The 21348-nt window shown below is 30.7% G+C and overlaps 1 long non-coding RNA gene and 1 pseudogene across 3 annotated transcripts; one reads left to right on the top strand and one right to left on the bottom strand.

Moving 5' to 3' along the window:
* Positions 1–581: 581 nt before the first annotated feature.
* On the bottom strand, positions 582–3960 carry LOC109338198. Of its 3 annotated transcripts, XR_002106532.1 has the most exons (4): positions 3790–3960; positions 3171–3259; positions 2512–2737; positions 582–833 (listed from the first exon to the last, which is right to left on the bottom strand). It is a non-coding gene; the product is annotated as an uncharacterized LOC109338198 (long non-coding RNA). The 3 variants fall into 3 exon arrangements; XR_002106531.1 differs by lacking the exon at positions 3790–3960 and having other exon boundaries at positions 586–833; positions 3171–3367; XR_002106530.1 differs by lacking the exon at positions 3171–3259 and having other exon boundaries at positions 587–833; positions 3790–3954.
* A 5619-nt stretch (positions 3961–9579) lies between these two features.
* On the top strand, positions 9580–16974 carry LOC109338200 (annotated as a pseudogene).
* The last annotated feature ends 4374 nt before the right edge of the window (positions 16975–21348 follow it).

Genomic DNA, 21348 nt, shown 5'->3' with positions numbered 1-21348 from the left:
CGAACCCGAGATATTGTTTAAGGGGAATCAAACATGTACCACTTGAACCAACACTCGTTGGCTTGATAGTGTGTATTTGCAAGTACTCACTGAGTTTTTAAATTTAATTATATATTTATATATTTTATAATAATTAATATATAAATATATTTATTACTTGAACAATAATACGTGATATGATAAATTTATTACTATGTTTTAATCACAAAATTCATTATTAAGTAATAAAAAATATACAATAATATTAAAGTAGTACAAAATTATAATACATATAAAATATTTAATTAAAAATATATATAATTATAAGAATATATGCCGGTGGATATCATGATACACACCTACCAATAATTTATTATTATGGATACTTCTTATATATATATTTTTTGTAATAACACATGAGGTGTATATTTTTATCATTTCTAATAGGTTGAGCATGACATGTTTTCACTCGTGCCTAGAACTCAGACAACAATTATTTTTATTAAAATGACATTTTTTTTTTGTGTTCACATAAGATTTCTCAACCACTAATCTCTTTAGAAAATAGTATTCAAAGGAAAGAATCATTAATATTTATCTACATCAAATGGACAGTTTACAAAAGCCTAAGTTTTTTCTTTAAAAAAGTCAAAAAAGGCCCGAACATACCTGATAGAAACCAACAGAATTCCACATTAAACTCACATTCATTCCGACAATGGAGAAATTTGCAAATAAGACAAATTTGATGATATCAGCTAATGGAATATGGGAGTTCTGGATATATCCTAGCGACTTAAGAATAGTAGTCAACAAGGTTGTTGTGGCAAAATGCAAACCGGTTAAAGTTGTAGCTGCATAATAATATGTGATATATAATGTCAGGTCTCAGGACTCATGCAAAAAGTTCAGAAGCAATCTGTAGCCTTACAAGTTATGTAAGAGGAAACCATAAACCAAATTCTTCTTTGGATGACTAGTTGTAGAAGAGATTTTTAATTGATCATCCATCCAATGTCATTCTCAGTATTTTAAGGCTGTTGTAGTGATAGGATATATAATGATGATACTATAACCAATCTAAACATAAATAAGCAAATGAGAAAGTCAATTAAAAAATTCCTACAGACTTTCAACGTCTATCTTTATTATACCATATAAAAACTTGTTTGGTCTAGGTATCTTCAATCTCTCATACAAAATGATGGAGAAATAGAGGGACATATAAACCATATAATTCAACATGGGGAGATGAAATGGAGAAATATTTTAGGTGTTATATGTGAACATTCAAGCTTATAGGATAGTTTTACTGCATAATGATAAGACCTGTGATGCTTTATGGTACTGAATGTTCGGCAGTAAAAAGACAACAAGAGTATAAGACTATAAGTTTACTAGTTCAGTGTTGCAAAGATGAGGATGTTGCGAGGATGAGAGGACATAAAGAAAAGATAAAATTAGGAATGAATGCATGGGAATTTTGAAAGAAAGTAGAAGTAGCACCTATTAAGAAAATAAGTAATAGGATCATTTAAGAGGTTTTGCTATCTGAGGATAAGACCATTAGAAGTCTTAGCAAGAAGAGTAGATCAGATGGGGAGAGCCCAAAAAGTAAAGAGACAGAAACACCAACATTTCTTTTTGGGAAGCCATTAAATAGGATTTACATGTAAATGCCCATTTTGAAGACTTGGTTTATGACAAAGTGTCTTATTTCCCGCTCTCCCAGTCTGAAGTATTGAAGAACTACAGCAGTGCTTTGAATACCACATCATAAATTTTATGAGGAGTGTACAACATCAGCATATCATCGGGAAGCAATAATGAGGAAGCGTAAATTTATCGTTTACCCTTGTGTTTAGATTTCCATCTATATCTCTTTTTCACTATATTCCTCCCTATTCAAGCATCATCAAAAAAAATCATCACTATTCAAATACCAACTAGATACAATAGATGCTTCTTTCAAATACTAGGAAGAGTTTATGATGCACATTATCAATAAAGTCAGAACATAATCAAAGCATTTTAACTTAAAGCAACAGTTTCATTTGTGCATAGAGAATGATATCTACACGAGGAGTAAACTATTCAAAGTCTATATAGCATAGTTTCTAACCAAACACCATGCCAAATCCAATGCCACTCTTTATGATCTTTTTGTAATCCAATTTCATGCTAATCTCCGAGTCTGTCAGGTAACTTATATAATTAACTCAGATTAAACTCATCCTCAAGAGCAGCCAGGGAAAGCTACTAAAGTTGTACAATCTAAATGAAGTAACTGATAATATGAAGTGGAATATATACATGAAATATCAAGCCTATAACAAGCACTGGATACAAATTTTCTCCAGACTCAAAAACAAAAACAATCATATGTTAAACCAAAAAAGAAAGCACGTGATTGGTAGTTTATCCTAATAACACAGATGACAAAAATGACATGTTTTAAATTGTAAAGGCATGATGGCCAAGGAAAATTCATAAGAGAGGGGGAAGAATATCTAAAAAGTCGTGAGGCCATACCAAAACTGAAACCATATTTAGCCATCAGGGCTTTATTCACGAGGATTATTCCTACAGATGTTACTACATTGAAAAACCAGGATGCTGCATCAAGGGTAGCCTTCCTATCACCTTTTGTTTCGGAAGGCATATTGAACTAGAGCTTCAAATAATCGAAATGGATTTTTCACTGCTCTGCTTGCATGCAATGAATCGTATCACTAAATTAAAAATCTCACCGCTCGATCTGCATGGAAAAATAAATTGTCAGTGAAGCACACATTCCTAAAAATATACTAAAATGCTTCCTAGTCCACAGAAAAATGTTTTTTTAAGAACTTAGTCAAAAAAAAAATAGATCCACTTTGGACGGTAAATAAACTATCATAACCAAGTAGACCACATGTGTTTATATTTCATATACACAGACTTCTTATACAAAGAAAACAACAAGAACCAATGAGTTGTAACTCTAAGGCAGTGTTTGGTAGATATGCTAGAACGGATCGAAAAAGAACATGAGTTCTATCCTATGTTTGGAATAGTTTACAAAAAGAAAATGTGTTAAAAAGTGGAGCAAAATGTTACACTGAAACTCTAAAAGGGTGGAACCAAATAAAACATGAGAGGACACTTGTTCCAATCTATTCTATGATTTCTATCTATGCATCAAATGATACCATAGTATTTCCCAGTTCCACTATTGATACAAGTCTAGAGGTTCAATTCTCATCCCGGAATATAGCAAAGTCATTCCCCTAAACCCTCTCTACAATGTCTTAACAAAAAGGAATAAATAATAATAATAATAATGAAATTTCATCAATTGGCATTTCAATCCAGAAAGTTAACATCTGCAGAAGAGAATAATCATAGTTAAGAATAAATAGATTCTTAGTTTCTTATGAGGAGCTCTTTCATTTTCCTTTCTTGTTCAAAAAAACCAAAAAAATTGAAAACAAAATACAAATGTTACAAGGACAAGGTGATGGACATTGAAATTCACCATATAGAGACACTGAAACAAAGATTAACTTCAATCATAACCACAAATACATTACAAAAATCGAAATACAAAAATTCTCATCAGATCCATTACTCCTATAGATAATAAATACAGAAATTGCAACAGTAATACTCAACTCATAAACAAATAACTTCAAAAAAACTTATGCTGAAACCAAATCCAAATACAGATCTGCAATTATATTCTGAAACCATAGGAATAAAAAAACGACGTGAATTTTCATTGAATTGGATAATAAACAAAAGAAGCATGAGAAGGCATAAACGACGTACCGTTTGAGCGAGAGAGAGAAAAACAAAGAAGCTTTTAGAGTGTGTGAGTAGTTATAAAATAGAAGGAAAGGGTGGTGGTTTATGTAACGTCGAGATTATGAAGGGAAATGAGTTTGCGAGGAATAGCAGAGTAAACGGGATGTCGTTCATGAAATTAGTGTTAGTCAACTTCAAACTAAGTAATATAACATTCAACTTTCTCTTTGTGGGATGCAACTATAGCATATCATGGGCCGGACTATTTAGGACTTAAGAGTTCATCTTTGGTTAGTCTTTTTAATAATTGGTTTGTTTAAGGAGTTAGGGTTTCTAAAATACCTATTATGTTTAACAAATTAAGTGTTATATTAGTTTAATATAATTAAAATTAATTTAGGTTGAGTATGAACATAAAAAAGGTAATGTAATTGTTAGTGTTAAATATTCTTATTTAAAGCTGAGTTGTTATATTTAAAGGCATATCATAATTCTTTTAAACAAATGTGTGCCTTACATTTTTTAAAGATTTAAATAGGTTAGACTCACACTATTATGTGTTATACAGGTTTAGGGATGATAATGGGGCTGATGTGGATAGTATTTTCTCATGTCTATATCCACACTTATTTGTGGATACCAGTATTGATAGTGAGTATTATTTTTTTAGTTTCCCAAAGTATCATTGCACTAGAGACAATCTTGTATGAGTCGATCTACAGGTATGTGAGACTAACTCTCTTAGCAGACATTTTTTCATCCACAAGACTCGAACCCGAGATATTGTTTAAGGGGAATCAAACATGTACCACTTGAACCAACACTCGTTGGCTTGATAGTGTGTATTTGCAAGTACTCACTGAGTTTTTAAATTTAATTATATATTTATATATTTTATAATAATTAATATATAAATATATTTATTACTTGAACAATAATACGTGATATGATAAATTTATTACTATGTTTTAATCACAAAATTCATTATTAAGTAATAAAAAATATACAATAATATTAAAGTAGTACAAAATTATAATACATATAAAATATTTAATTAAAAATATATATAATTATAAGAATATATGCCGGTGGATATCATGATACACACCTACCAATAATTTATTATTATGGATACTTCTTATATATATATTTTTTGTAATAACACATGAGGTGTATATTTTTATCATTTCTAATAGGTTGAGCATGACATGTTTTCACTCGTGCCTAGAACTCAGACAACAATTATTTTTATTAAAATGACATTTTTTTTTTGTGTTCACATAAGATTTCTCAACCACTAATCTCTTTAGAAAATAGTGTAAGAGGGAGAAGAGCATTTTGTAGAGATTTGAATTCTGATGCTTTCATTAATATTCTATCCATCTCCTTTTATTAAATGAAAAATGGTTTTGGATAGTGATATTACATTTGAGAGTATTACTCTCACACTGATAGTGACATTACTCTCATACTAAATTATTAGCATCCAATAATTTCTCATGCCCTCTAATATGATTTGGATGAATCTGGATCATGAGGGTGAAATGATGACATGTGTTATTTAAAATATTTTATCGTTCAAATTTTAAATTATGTCTAATTAAAGTTTATTTTTAAATTATCAAATGAATATAGGCCTCAAATTCATGAATTGAACTACTATTTAAAAAGTTTTCATAACTCAGATTTTAAGTGATGTCTAATTAAATTTTATTTTTAAATTATCAGATGAATCTGGATCTCATATTTCTATACTAGATAATTCGACTGTCACTATAGGAAAGGATCATTAGGATAGAAGTTGGATTAGGGTAAGAAAATTTAGGATACCAACATATTGTGAGATCAAATCTAGCACTCCTTATTGTGTCCCAACTATTTTCATTGAGGTGTAATGTATTAATTATTAATCAACATGTGATTTTCAGTCGAATTTTGAATCGACGTTATGGAATCTACCACATGGGAGAATATTATCGAAATAAAATAAAATATACTTAGTATGATTGCAATATTGGATTTAATGGGAATTTTGATGTGTTAATTACTTGTTGTTATGTTAAGTCGGCCAAAAGAGGATAGCTGAACAGGAAAATAGATGTAAGTTTAAGTGCCATTAATCAGTGTTGTTTTCTTTCTCTGTTTGATGCGAAACTTTGCCTTATATTTTCACTATATCCCTTATGATTTTCATTTGTTATATTTGATGTGAGCTTTTGTCACCAAGGCCATTGTAAGGTCATTTTCTCATGCCTTTCTTCCCAATAGGTGTTTAAACCATTACCAAGACAATGAGGTAGACGATGTGAGACTTACTTTCCAACATGCCTCCTCCACATAAGCCTGCCGTATCAGGCAAAGGGTTACCTTTGACCCATAATTAAAGGATATCTTTTGGCCCATGACAACCGGAAAGAAGTTGGGTTCTGACTCTGATATCATGTTAAGGTTCCATCTCAAAACCAATTGACAATGAGAGGAGCAACCCAACAGGTATTTAAACCATTACCGAGACAATGAGGTAGGCGATGTGAAACTTACTTTCCAACAGTATTAATACTGAACAAAGATGATGACATATGATAAAAATAAAATTATGACCATTCTAATTTTAAGCTAGACAAGATATAAACTTGTTTCTTCAATGTCTATGTGGTGTTTATTATCATTTAGAAATTATTCTGCCCTCCTTTTTTTTTTTTTGGAGAATCAAGGGAGTGTGTATGTTCTATGAGTTTTCTTAGGAATGGTGATGAATATTTAGACAGAAAAAAAGTACCATGTATGGATTATGTAAGCAACATTGTTTTCTTTAAGTTTTTAACACGCCAAGTATTAGTCAATTTGAGTTTTGATTGTTTGTTCATTCATTAAGCAACTACCTTATAAATTAATTCCAAATGAAAATGTTCACATATTGTAGAAACATAATCTCTCCATCCTCGGCATTTTTTTTAAATTTCTGAGTACAATGTTCACTAAAAGTAAAGAAACAAATATCATTATTCATTGTATATTAAATATTAAATAAAGGATAAACACATTTTTAGATGTGATTCTTTCCCTCCATTCTCTGCCAGGTTTCTTTTTATTAAGGTAAATAAACCCTTATGCTTCTTTTTATTAAAGGTAAATAAACCCATAGTAAGGTAAGTAAACCCTTATGCTTCTTTTTATTAAGGTAAGTAAACATATTTAGATAGTATATTGTAAATGGCATAACAAGCTTTCCACTATAAATGCACCATGGAATATCCATTAGCCGTGTACAGCTGGGGCTAGATCTGTTTTGGTCAATAGGGAGGTCTGAAATCAATAAAAAAATCATTATTCTTAAAGGATTTTTTTCTTTAAGCCAAGGAGGTTTCACTTGTACCAAGTTTTGAACCTTGTGGCATTAATGGTAACATGACATTATTACATCAAGTCAAAAACCACCAATCTAGCTAGGCTTTATGTTAGGGGTGAACATCATCTCCATTAATAAAAAAAGAGAAATATATTAAAAGTAAAGGAAAGAGATAATATGACGTAATACTTTTGGTAGAATAATATTATTTTAATCATGTTATTAATATTGATTCTTAGATAAGATGATATGTAGTTATAAAATTGCTCTTCAATTTTACTTTATTATTTAATTGGTTAAAAATTATTAAAGTTAACGGCTCACACTTAAAATACTATATTAAATTAGAAATACAAAACATTGAAGTTACACAAATGCTAGCTCCATCCAAAGTATCCAAATAAATAAAATAACTAGTGCAACACAAGGAATATAATTTGCAATATATTTTGTAGCATAACACAATCTTCAAATTTTATAGTTAGAGTAGATGAGAGATAATATCTTTTAGGATATATTATGACACAAGTACCCCTATAAGCAGGGGCATTCCTACAAATTTGTTTTGCACCATGTTTAATCAAATATACATATTTTAACATAAGGCACATGCAATACCATAATTGATGGATCCGATCAGGCATATATTCAAATTTCTCCTTTGGAAGCAAAGGGAACACAACATGGATGCTTAGTTTTGGATTGCTCCAATAAAAGTTGCTTAAACAAATTTAAATCACACTCCGGATCCACATTAGTAGACACACTTTTCATTAAATTCCTAACTTGTCCTTGAAAAAGTTTATTTTCATTCACACTGTCTAAGAAACATCAAATCCATACTATAATATTTTAACGTGTAGAGACATGAAGATATAGAAAATCATTTATCGTGTGTGATGCTTGTAGTTTACCTACTTGTAATAATCAAATAAAACATGAGAATATATAACGGGATGTTTTTTTTCCCACCACTTATGGGATGATTTTTCCAAGGGATCATCATGAGTTATTCATGGAATGTATGCCAATAACATATTCCATTGTTAGTTTCAGGATTTAAGAACATGTTATAAGGAAATAATTATTCCCAAGAAAGTAGATGATTCATTTTTAATCACTTTTCATTCTCACTTCCAAAAGTAAGTATATTAGTAATAACATGAGGAAATTATAAAAATATCTCTCTTTAATTGTCATTCCGCTCTTTCACTCATTTCCTATATTCAGAATCTAACAAAATAATTTTGCATAATAACATAAGAAAAATTATTTCTTTTATTCATTATTATTGTGGAGATTTTGTTATGTAGTAGCATATATATATATATAGTACAACAATAAAATACTCATGCCACATAAATAAAAAGTCTAATAATAATAGAAAATATGTTCTATATATATATTTTATACTTCTATACTTTTTAAAATATCAACCTAATAAACATTTAATATTTTATATAACAATACGTTATAATAAAATAATGAGTAGTATTGTTCTTCATTTATTTTTTAACAATTACAACAACCAAACCTTTATACTAATAGGTGAGGTCAAGTATATGGATTAAACGATGCTATAATATTCTATCGTGATTCATGTTTATTAACAAAAAAACGTTGATCTATATACATTTCTTAATCATTTTGCATACAATTTTTTATCTCTCTCTTCTTCTAGAAATTAGACTAACCTTTATTCGATTCACTATCCTTACCGAGACTTATAATCATAATAGATGTCTAAACCACTTAAGTCATCATTGTACCATATTTTCTATAATAATAATATTTTCAGGGTATTTTAGACCAAACAAACATTAAAGTTATTTTCACGAATAGTAATCTGAATAATAGAAAAAAATATATACACTAATTGTATAAGAATTTTTTTATATTATTACTGTATTATCCACCATTCATTTTCAATCATCATTGACTTTTGAAAAAAATAATCTAAATAAAAGATATATGATACACTGACTGTGTATAAATTTTTATACAATGCTTAAATATTACACTCTCTAAATAATTGTCTGCTCGAGGAAACTGTAATTTTATTCACCTAAAGAAACATTGCCTAAAGAGTTTTCATTTATTCTATTTTAGAAGTGGACATATTTATCAACAAAACATTGGTCGAATGGTTTAAGCTCTGCTAGATGTATATGATAATCAAAAAAATCAATAATTTGATTCTTGACAATAACACTTATTAGAAGGAGCATCCACATATCCTAAAATAGATTAATAAAAAAGAAGTGGACACATTTTGAAACCGTCTTTTATAACCTTTTTAGCAAACCAAATAACCTTAATTATTCCATCTTGAAAACTTGCTTGCTCAGAATTGAAAGTAACCGGGCCTGAACAAAGAAAGAGACCCATACTAATTGAAAATAGTTGGGCCCATAAAATAAGGTGCTCTACACGCACCGTTCTTCACAAAAGTTTCTTCCATTTTCTTCTCTTCCACGTTTTCTCCATTTTTCTTTCTACTTCATTAACGTTTTCATAGTTCGTAGCTCATACATCTCTCACATTCACAACCATGGTGACTATACCTAAATCTCTTTACTCAATTCCCCTATCTCATTATTCTTCCTCTTATTTTTTCATACTAACTATAACTTTATTTTACGCCTATGAAACTGCTCAGTTTTTTTATCTTAAATTTTGAAAATAAGTGGAACTTCGATTCTTATGAATTGTGTCAGGGGAATTAGATGCAGAAATAGAGCAATTACTGAATGCAGAGAAGCATGCGAGGCTCGCCGGTGACGTCGCCGCCACTAGAAAAGCCGTCACCGATATTTTACAACTATGCTTCGAAGATCGATCATGGAAAACCCTCAATGACCAGATTGTTGTCTTGTCTAAACGACGTGGCCAACTTACGCAGGTCTAAATAACCTACCTAGGGTTTTATATAATTATACTTAAAACGTGTCTTGGTGTATTTTTTTCTTAGGGGTTTAGGGATTTAGTTGCTGTTGCTGCCTTATTATTTGTCTGTATTTTTTTAAACACCTGGTTTTATGTGTGGGTGGATGGGATAAACATACTGTATCAAAAGGTGTTTAGATGTCGTGTGAGTGTCGATTTTAGTTGTACAAGTAATGGAGTTGTTTAGTATGCTTTAAATTGGTAGCTTTCTATTTTAGAATTGAGTGGTTAGTTACTCAGTTGATGTTGTGGATTTAGTGTGGATGATTTATGGAATGTTTGTAACAAAAGCAATGGGACTAATGTGCAATTAGGAAAAAAGTTTTATTTTCAGCTATGTAGTTTTCTGTAAAGTAAATCTTATAGATTTCTTTGGCAAACAAAATGATGGACTGGTGTGCAGGCATGGAAGAGTAATACTTCCCTAACTTTAGATATATTCTTGATTTTGATATCTGCATTTTTTTTGTGAAGCTGACAAATTATATTTTAACTGCTTTTAGAGCGGAAATTATATCTAGTTGACTCGCAATTGCGAATGGTGAAAGAAACATGATATGGTAATGTCCTGTCATTCACAACCCTATTTTTTGCCCACAGGCTGTAACAACATTGGTTCAACAAGCTATGCAATATATTGATCAAACACCAGATCTTGAAACTCGTATAGAACTCATTAAAACCTTGAACAGTGTATCTGCAGGGAAGGTGAGCATATGATGTTTGCACTCTCCATTCCATTTTATTATCTTCAAATGTTGTCCAACTAGTAAGATTTATATTATGTTGTATCATTTGTTAGATATATGTTGAGATTGAGAGAGCTCGATTGGTCAAGAGACTTGCGAAGATTAAGGAAGAACAGAGACTTATAGCCGAAGCTGCTGATTTGATGCAAGAAGTTGCGGTGGGTGTGAATGTTGAATGTCACTATGACTTTTGTTATATACCTTTGTTTTTTGCATATAACTAAATCGTGCATTTAGCTATCAGTTGACTCATGAAATGGGTATTCTTAACAGGTAGAAACTTTTGGTGCAATGACAAAAACTGAGAAAATTGCGTTCATTCTTGAACAAGTATGAGGCACTCTTATCTTTACTTCAGTGATGTCATTAATTGTTGGCCATTAATTTCTTCTATGATAATTCATTTTCTGATTGGAGAATCTTTCGCATTTAATTGTGCAGGTATGTTTGTGCCTAGATCGACAAGATTTTGTTCGTGCACAAATCCTCTCAAGAAAGATTAGTACAAGAGTATTTGATGCAGACGCTTCAAAGGAAAAGAAAAAGCCTAAAGAAGGTGATAATATTGTTGAAGAAGCTCCGGCTGATATACCATCTCTACCAGAGTTGAAGCGAATCTATTACGAACTAATGATTAGGTAACTGAATCACCACCTCCCATTGTCTTGTTTGCTTATTCATTTTTTGAGTGAAATCTTGATGTGTTTTAGTTACAAATAGTGGCCGAACCTTGTGTATTTCATGTCACCTTCTATTTTATTGGGTATACACTTCACATCAAGTAGAATGGTTCTGACCTGAGCTTTTTATTTGTTAATATATATGTATGTATGTATAGCTTTTGAGGGTATGCTCTTGTTATAAAGCTTGAATTATGAAAATTCTCCTAATGTTACAAGTCTGTTCAATTGTGATTTTGCGATGTCCAACAATAATGCATAATTTAAACAAGGAGCTACTTTGATCTCAATAAATAGAACCTGCAGCTAATGACTGACATTTCATATTTGAAATTGCATCATCTGGACTCAAGAATTTGGCACAGGGAAATAACAATATCGTATTAAAATAAAATAATCCGCTTTATAGATCAGATTTAAAGAAGAGTACATCCACTTCACAGGGTTCCCCCTAACAAGGAGTTTCCTCCTTTAAACGGCAACACAGAGTTCCCCTAACAAGGAGTATCTTCATTCTGCAACTCTGACACACTAAAATACCAAAATGAATGTCCACCCTACACATCCCCAGACATATAAATACTACCAACATCTTTTCCCACACAAACTCATATCTGTCTAACTAAATGCATATAAACTGCCTAAATAACTACCTAAACTCAAAATAACTACTCAAATAATTTAGGCCTGGTGGGTTGCTGTCTATTTCATATTCCTATCAGCATCTGCATGTGTTCTTTCTCTCTTTATTTTTGTACTCTTGTTCGTTACGATGTGTATAAATATATTTAGTAATAGAAGTACTTCTCAATCTTTTTTCTCATTATTTTTAATTAAATGTATGAAACTATAATTCATGGGTTGGTCTGAGGGTTTGGATTATCAATTATGTATTGAAGATATGAAGCAGCTGGACCTCCCCCTTTTTTACTGCCAAGTGTATATTATTTACACTATTCATGGTTTTATGGTCTAGAGGAGAAAAAGGAAATTGTTGAAACATTGAATAGTGCTTCTTTCTTGATGTCCCACTGCGGACAGAAGAGAGTATATGTAAAGCACTTCACTTTCAGTGGGGTATGGGACACTAATTTAAAATCCATAGGCAGTGTTTCTCAATTGACAAGTATGCCAAACCTTAAAAGTGATAAAGAGTGAGTGGGTATTGACCGACAGATTATGGTTGCCAAGTACCAAAGTCACTATGTCAACGCTATCTAGACAATGGAAAATTAGGAACAAAGAGAGCTCTAAAGGAATTTAACAAAAACAACTCAAAGCAAGATAAAGACACTACTAACAAAGAAACTACTGAATTTAAGAAAAAACAACATAATACTAGGGATCTAACTTCACTTGATTCTTCTGATGTAGTCAAATTCTAGCTTACCCAAAGTTCAATTCAAGGTCCATGTCTAAATAAACTCCCTAATTTGACTAATATTTATGGCTAGAAACGAGTCGAATCAGAGTTCAGCTTGATAAAGATTTGCTCAGCTCGAAACTTGACTCGAGTTTGATATGAGTTATTTTTTAGCTCGAGTTCGACTCAATTAAAGTTCGCGAACTGTTCGGTTCAGTTTGAGTTGATTCATTTGTACAATTCAAATAATTAATTAATTTTTAAAAATATTACAAAAGATTATATATAAATATAACCTTGGTTAAATATATAATAACAATAAACATAAAAAATAATGCATGAGTCATGATATAATAACAATAAACATAAATAAGTATATATATATATATATATATATATATATAGGGGTTTGCTAACATGAGTCCTCCCCTTTTCATGAAGGAACATGTTAGCATTGTGTACCAAAAGTATTGAATAAAAATTATCCTTACTCTTTTGTTGAATTGTGTTTAAATATGAGGGATATTTTAATAATTTCACTTATTTTTTCTCTCCTCTCACCCACAAGCCCTTTCATTCTAACCTGATCACAATGAGAGGTTAAAGTCATCTTCTCTGCAGCTTCATTATCTCGTTAAGCACCAACCATAATCCATCTTCGTTCATCCCCAATCCATCTCCCATTCCTAATGAAGTTGCAAAGAAGATGACCTTAACATCTCAATGTGTTCAGGGTTAAAACGAAGGGGTTTGTGGGTGAGAGGAGAGAAAAATAAGTGAAATCATTAAAATATCCCTCATGTTTAAACATAATTCAATAAAAGAGTAAGGGTAATTTTGTCAATACTTTTGGTACACAATGCTAACATGTTCCTTTGGAGGACTCATGTTAGCAAACCCCTCATATATATATATATATATATTGGAACAACTCATGAACTTAAGGAGTCGAACTGTATTCAGCTCAAGTTTGACTCGTTTATTTAACGAGCTCAGTTTTTAGCTCAAGTTCGGCTCATTTGGTTCATGAACCAAGTTTATCGAGCTAAATAACGAGTCGATTTTCGAATGAATATCGAGTTGGTTCGGTTCATTGCCAACCCAGAGTTAACTTATCATTTAGTCTAATCCGAACTAGAGAAGGCTTTAATAACAACCAAACCTTAATTCCATTTGATGAATTTGATTACATGGATCGAACGACGCCCTCATGTTCTTTCTTAAATTATGTCCATAAACATAATATTGATTTGAAAATTTTCCTAATTATTTTGCTTATGATTATTCTTGGTCTCTCTCTACCTCTAGAAATTGGAGTAATTTCCATTTGATCTACTCTCTTTACAAAGAGTTCTACCGGTCTCCTCCACAATGTCCAAACCACCTAAGGCGATATTCTAACATAATTTCTATAATAGGAGCTACCCCAAATTTCTCTCTAATGCATTCATTCACAAATCATAACCCTATTTTATCTAGTATGTCTACTCACACAACACAACACAACAATCTCATGCATTATATTGAGGTTATCCTCTTGTTGACATTTTATTGTCTAACATCTAGTCTCATATAACATTGCTAGTCTTATTGTCGTGTCGTAAAAAATTTCCATGGTCATGATCAACATCTTTCTATCACATATAACACCTAAAGCATTACTCCCTTTCATCCACCCAACTTGAATCCTATGGTTTACATCTCTCTCAATTTCTCTATTGTTTTGTATGATTGACCCAAGATACTTAAACCTTGTGACTTGTGGTATGATGTGATCTCCCATAGAAGGCTTTAATAACAATTAAAAGAATCTCTAAAAAATCACATATCACCCAATTTAAACATGAATGATATAAACAATACATCGATGGCCAAACCATGAAAATCATAAGAGCATGGACAAACACTTAAATCATGAAAAGTGAACTTTGGTTGTGCAAAGAAAGAAGTTGGCATCATCCGAAAACAAACTAAATTGTCACCCTAGCTAGGATTTAGTTACACAGAAGACATGAGATAGAAGAGTAGAAAATGAACAAATTTTATGATCCATAGATGAAAAGAAGGAAGGAACCTTCAAGAATTCATGCTCAGGAGCCTTGTTTCCCAATTAGGTATCATCTGCCTTTGCTCATCCAAAAGGTTGGCCTCAGATTTATTTCTTTCTTTTATATATGCAGCTGTAGTATGTGATAGCTTCTTTTGTGAAAACCTGAGGGTTGGCTTTTCAATGCTTGGGATCGCAAGTAGCATAGCAAAATTTTGCTGCTTGTTTCAAAAATGCCTGGGTGTTCATTTTTTAGTGCCTGAATTTTGCCTTGAGTATTTCTTGGGCGTTTACTATGGATGCTTGGGCATTGCCAATGCCTGAGAACTATAAACATGTTTTACTGTGAAGTTGAGACCCTTTTTTGCTTATGTATTTTTCGTCCAGGTTCATAAATCTTGTTTTTGTTCCATGTGCGTTGTTTCTTTTGTCATTGGTATTTTTACTTTGGAAAGTTAATCTAATGTATAAGCTTGTGGAATTGGTTTAGTTAAAAATTGTGTTCATTTATTGGTAACCATGAAAACCCATTGTTTTTTCAAATTTGGTTCTATGTTCAATATCAGTTTCGGTAATGTGGAAAGATATTAAGTGTCTTTTAACTGCCTCCATGCTGCATTCCGTCTTTCAATGTTTATTTTATGATGATGCTTGGATGTGGATCATAAGATCTTTGTTGTCTGATGATTGTTTCTGTTCTTCCTTGTAGGTATTATTCCCATAACAATGATTATCTTGAAATTTTCCGTTGCTACACGGCAATATACGGGATTCCATCTGTCAAAGAAAATCCTGCCTTGTGGACTCCGGTAGGATTTCGGTTCTTTCTCTTCATTTGAATTATTTGTTATTGTTGCTTAATTTTTTTTCTACTTATTTTCCCATATATGTAGGTCCTGAGGAAAATATGTTTGTACTTGTTTCTATCACCGCATGATCCAATGCAATCAAGCCTTCTCAATTCCACCTTGGAGGATAAGAACCTGTCTGATATTCCAAACTTTAAGTATGTCTCCTAATTTTGCTCTTGCATGTCATCCTGCTCTATGTTCTGATGTTTTAATTATACTTTCCTTATTATTTGGTGTGCCTGCTATATGTTGTGCTGTGCTACAGGTTACTATTGAAACAGTTGGTTACTATGGAGGTTATCCAATGGACCACTCTTTGGGATGCTTACAAGAATGAGTTCCAGAATGAGAAGAACTTTGGAAAATCATTGGGTTAAAAAGCAGCAAAAGATCTAAGGGAAAGAATAATTGAACACGTAATTTGCTCGCACTTCATATTTATTTCACCTCCTTCATCCCTTCCAATCTGGACTCTTTGACATAGGATGTGGGCATTAATGTGGAACATTTTTGTTACCTTGCAGAATATTCTTGTTGTATCAAAATACTATGCAGGGATTACGGTGAAGAGACTTGCAGAGCTTTTGTGTCACAGTGCTCAGGTTTGTAATGCTAGTCATGATAATGTGTTAAAAGTCTTACTATGGTCTTTCAACGATGTTTGGTCATGCCTCCTGTATCTGTCACTACCAATAGACAAATTTTTTCACAGTAGCTGGTTAGGGGGAGGGTTTGGTAGGCTGTGATCATGCTGCTTTAGCTTATTTTCCACCTCAAGCTGGTTTTGTTTATCATGAACTACATGTGAATATAGTCATATAAATGTTGCAAATTGTTCGACTTCTTCTTTAAATGTAAAGAGCCTAATTGGTCCCTCCTTACAATATTAAGGAAGCTGAGAAGCATCTTTCAGATATGGTTGTGTCTAAGGCACTGGTGGCGAAAATCGATAGACCTATGGGAATAGTTTGTTTCCAAGCTACCAAGGATAGCAATGACATTCTTAATTCATGGGCAGCAAACTTGGAGAGACTGCTTGATCTTGTGGAAAAGAGTTGTCATCAAATACACAAGGAAACCATGGTGCATAAAGCTGCTTTGAAGGTTTAAACTCCCTATCGCCGCGTAAAGTTACAGGTGCAACTTTTGTCCTTTTCCTCCACTTTCTTACCCCACGCTAAATTTCCTTATAATTGATTTAAGAGAAGGTTGCCATCAAAGGAAGGGACATTTGTAATATCTTGAATTATCATTATGGTTCGTTTTTCTATGCATATTCTTATCACAAAGCTTCAATCTGGTGATTGCAGTTGAACCCCAATATAGATGTGATTTTGGACTGAAGTTGCCTGGTGTTCATTTGAATTGTCACTGATTAGGTTGGTGAGGAATTACATTAAACACAGCGCAAATTACTCATTATAAAACGTAAGCAATCATTTCTCTATTCAAGTTATATTTAATTATTAATTACACATTTTAATAAACAAGTCAACGGTTTTCCAAAATTTCACTTAGTTCCAGTTACTTGCACAACTTTACCATTTTCTTTGGTGTTTTACACGCTACTGTGCTCTTGTGTGTGAACGGCCGAAATTGTTGAGTAAAAGTCTAACCATTTATTTAGGTTTCAATCTGTAATTCTTGTTTCAACAGAGTGTGTAAAAGTTAGATAAATGCCATAAACTTTAAAGTGAAAAATTGTGCTAAGTTACTTTGCTCCTATGAAAGGAAGGATTATATCATTTTTCTACATCAAAAGTCTCTTCGAGCCTAAGTCCAGACTCCATTTGTTTCACTCTATTCTCGATATCAATTCTTTTTATTGCTACAATAACTTATAAAAGCGTCAGGCTATTCTTTCAATCAAATGTAAAATTGTGAATTTTCAAAGTGGATAACTATTCTACGAATAGCATAATTGTTTAGTAATTACTTCACTGTCTTGAATTTTGCTTTTTGTGAACAAATGAATTGTAGTTTTTTATTCGAATATGGACTAAACAAAAATTGCACTTTTCTGGTCCCTCGTTTTTTCTGGGTATTTTGCAAGTTGATTTGGTCCATACCGATTTCCCAAACATTGTTTCTATTTATTTTTATTTTTGGGTTTTCCCATAAATTATATATATATATATATATATATATATATAATAATAAACTGTAGAAGCTATCTATAATATGTATATATAAACTGTAGAAACTATATAGCAGTAACATTCAATGTTTAATGGTTGAGTGTATATTTTGAGGGTCAAGGTTCAAATCTGATGTACTATTGTTGTGTTCTTTTTTGCTAACACTTTTTTTATATAAAATAAATTCAATTATTTCTAAGCGGAGATGTTTCTTTTTCTTATACTAATTTTTTTGTATCCAATTTTAATCCTCGATTTTCAATTATTCATAGTATTTTTAATTAATCAAACATAATCATTCTTTTTTACTATATAACCTATTATTTATATATTGAAGGGTTATTAAAAAACTTAAAAATGAGGGTTATAAAAAAACCTTAAATCTTAAATGATTGTTGTGATAACTGCTTGCACATTTTGTTAACTTCGTATAAAAATTTATATACCTGTCTGAATTATTACTCATTTAGTGTGTTTTTACATAAAATTACATTATTTAAACAATTGATTGTATATGAATATCTTTTTATATGTTTTTTGAAGAGCAATTTTTAAAATTTTCAAAATTAGTAATTTTTATATAGTAAATTAGTTATGAGCCGTTTTAAAATTGGAAACAAAGTAGTTTTGTAATATTATAGTCATTGAAGTATTCTAATTATGAATGAGGTGTTGATTTTGTAGTGTAACATTTGATAATAATTATACGGAAATGAAATTAAACCAAATAACTCTTTAACATTGGTTAAAAAACAATAACTTTGGGGAGTCGAATTTTCAAGCAAGAAAGAAACGGATTTTAATTAATATGAAAGGGGGCAATTTTAAAATTATTTTTTGAAAAACCCAGGATTTATTTACGAACAGTGCGGTTATTAGTTATTACTATTGGCATGGTGGTCAACCTTCGATCGTAGCAGTCAAGCTCGTTACTGCACCTTTAATTTATTCCAAGGTACAAATCTTTCTTTTTTATATACTATATATTTGTTTTTGGTCTTTATCAGGATATTTGAATGAGAATACACTGTCGTCAATCAGTTCAATGAGACACCATACTCATTATTGACCCAAATCAATGTTTGAATTGCAAGTTGTGATAAGGACTTCTCCATGATAAGATGAAAATAAAACAAAGTCTGATATGCATGTACAGTTGGTGTAAATTTTTTATTATGATTAATAGTTTAATACATTACTCATTATATGTTTGAATTATTTTGTTTAAAATTATGAGAAAATGTATGTATGACAGTGTAAATTTTTTTATACATTCCCACTATATCATTCAACATTCATATTTATTTATTATTGACTTTTTAACAAAGGTGATTCAAATGAATGACATATTGATTGTATATAAATCTTTACACTGACAATGCATATATTATACTCTAAAAAGTAATAATAATTAACATATAAATATGAATGTAAATTGATGGATAAAAATGTAAAGAATTGTTACATTAGTAAGTATAAAAATAAAATAAAAAAATGAAAATAAAATATTAAATAATAAAATAATTGGTCTATAAATATTAAATCCTATTAAATAAGGAAAATAAAATAAATAAGGACACTGCTCTTGTGACACCGTTTTTGAAAAAATGTGAAATTATGCTTAGAATCAATTATTTTCAATGCATCATTTTGCTAGCTTATCAAGTCAAACTTATTTCCATTATTTAAGATAATAGATCTTTTTTAGTGTATTTTTAAGAATAAAAATAAAATATTAGTATAAGTTATAAAGATAAAAGTGTTGTTTAGTTTTTCTATACATTTTCACCTAATTGTCATGTCCAATAATGAAGAAAATTATGTCTCTAGCTTAACTACCATATATAGTAAGTTCTTACTCGATTATATGTTTTTATAACCTAAAGTAATTCTTCATGAATAAGGAACTAATTTTTTTTAGAATACGCAAGTGTTTTTTTTAACAAGTTTGATTCACGAAAGCGACACTTGTTAGAAAAGACAATCACATATGCCAAAAATGATTAGTTCATTTTTTATAGCATGAGGAGATACCCTTCCTACTATATCATATGAAATAGGTAAAATATTATTTTGATAATTCACCTTATATTTAGGTTTTGATTTGATTCCATGTATACAAAACATCAATTTATTCAATCCTCTTTCTTTTTAATGTTTGTTACATTCTTTTGGAGAAATAGTGTTAGATTTTCATAGGAAAATATAAAATTATCATTGCAATTTCTTCCTACTTTTAGAATTTTTTTTTCATCATAATTTGAGCTTTATAGTAATAAATAATAATGACAAAGATGAAAAATGATAAAAATGAAGAAGATGGAGATAAGAGAGGAAAAAAAAGAGAGATAATATTGCTGAAAATATTAATTTTTCAAATAGCAGTTTTTTATTATTAAAAGGTAATTGATGCCAATTAGTATATATATTTCAAAAACTACGGTATAAACGATTAAATTGAAAAATATTTAAAAAATAAAGGATTAAATAATTTTTCTTTTGTATGAGAATCAAATTGAAACCTTACACGATAGAGAATTACACTAACATGGACATCATTTTTTGTTGTTAGAGCATCCATGAAGATGGAACCCAAAATATATCCTTATTTTTATTCATATTTGTTTACACTTTTTAACAACAATTCATGCCAAAATTCACTATGATACATTGAACACCATACTCTTAACATGCCAAACTAAGCCTCTAAACTGTGCCCTGGTTATGTACCAAAAACTGAACCAGACTCATCTCCATTATCGAAAAAGATATTTATTTTTAATATAAATTTAAGGGTAAAAATGTAATTCAATGTAATTGAAAAGGATATAAATATCTTTATTTTTTAGTTTTTATGTGTATTTTCACTTTACTGTCCTCTCCGTTACTGAATGGAGAGGAGTCTGACTGTAATGGAGAGGAATCTGACTCCAAAAGCTGTGCCATGGTTAAAAAATGGGAAAGGCATTTTCCTATGGGTGCAGTAGTGTCGGTTTTGATCGTCAATGATTTTGCAGCTCACTGGAGTTGACATCTAATAAAGCCACTATGTGTAAGATCTAAATGTAATTAGATATTGAGGTACACCACCGTCTATAAAGCTTAATAGAAATTCAATGTGAAAGACCAAAAGTGGCCACAGTGGATATGTGTCCTAATCAAGTCATAAGCACATTTTTAAGTTTGTTCTGAACTAATCAAAATAAATTAAAAATAAAAAAAATATGAATTTTCAGTTTTTTAACTGATCCCTGAGCACTAATTATATACCGTTATTATTTCTTTAATATTAATTTTATCACACTTCCTTTATGATAATACTAATGCGTGCGTGGTATGGTCAATTTGGTACACTATTTACTTTAGAGACCTTCTTTATGCCTCGTACGTGATAAGATTAATTTTTTATACTTATACTATAACAAATTAGAGAATTATATAACTATGTAGTATTTATAAC

The sequence above is a fragment of the Lupinus angustifolius genome, unplaced genomic scaffold, assembly GCF_001865875.1.
Source record: "Lupinus angustifolius cultivar Tanjil unplaced genomic scaffold, LupAngTanjil_v1.0 Scaffold_19_43, whole genome shotgun sequence".
NCBI classification, from domain to species: Eukaryota; Viridiplantae; Streptophyta; class Magnoliopsida; order Fabales; family Fabaceae; genus Lupinus; species Lupinus angustifolius.
This window is presented reverse-complemented; position numbering and strand designations above follow the sequence as displayed.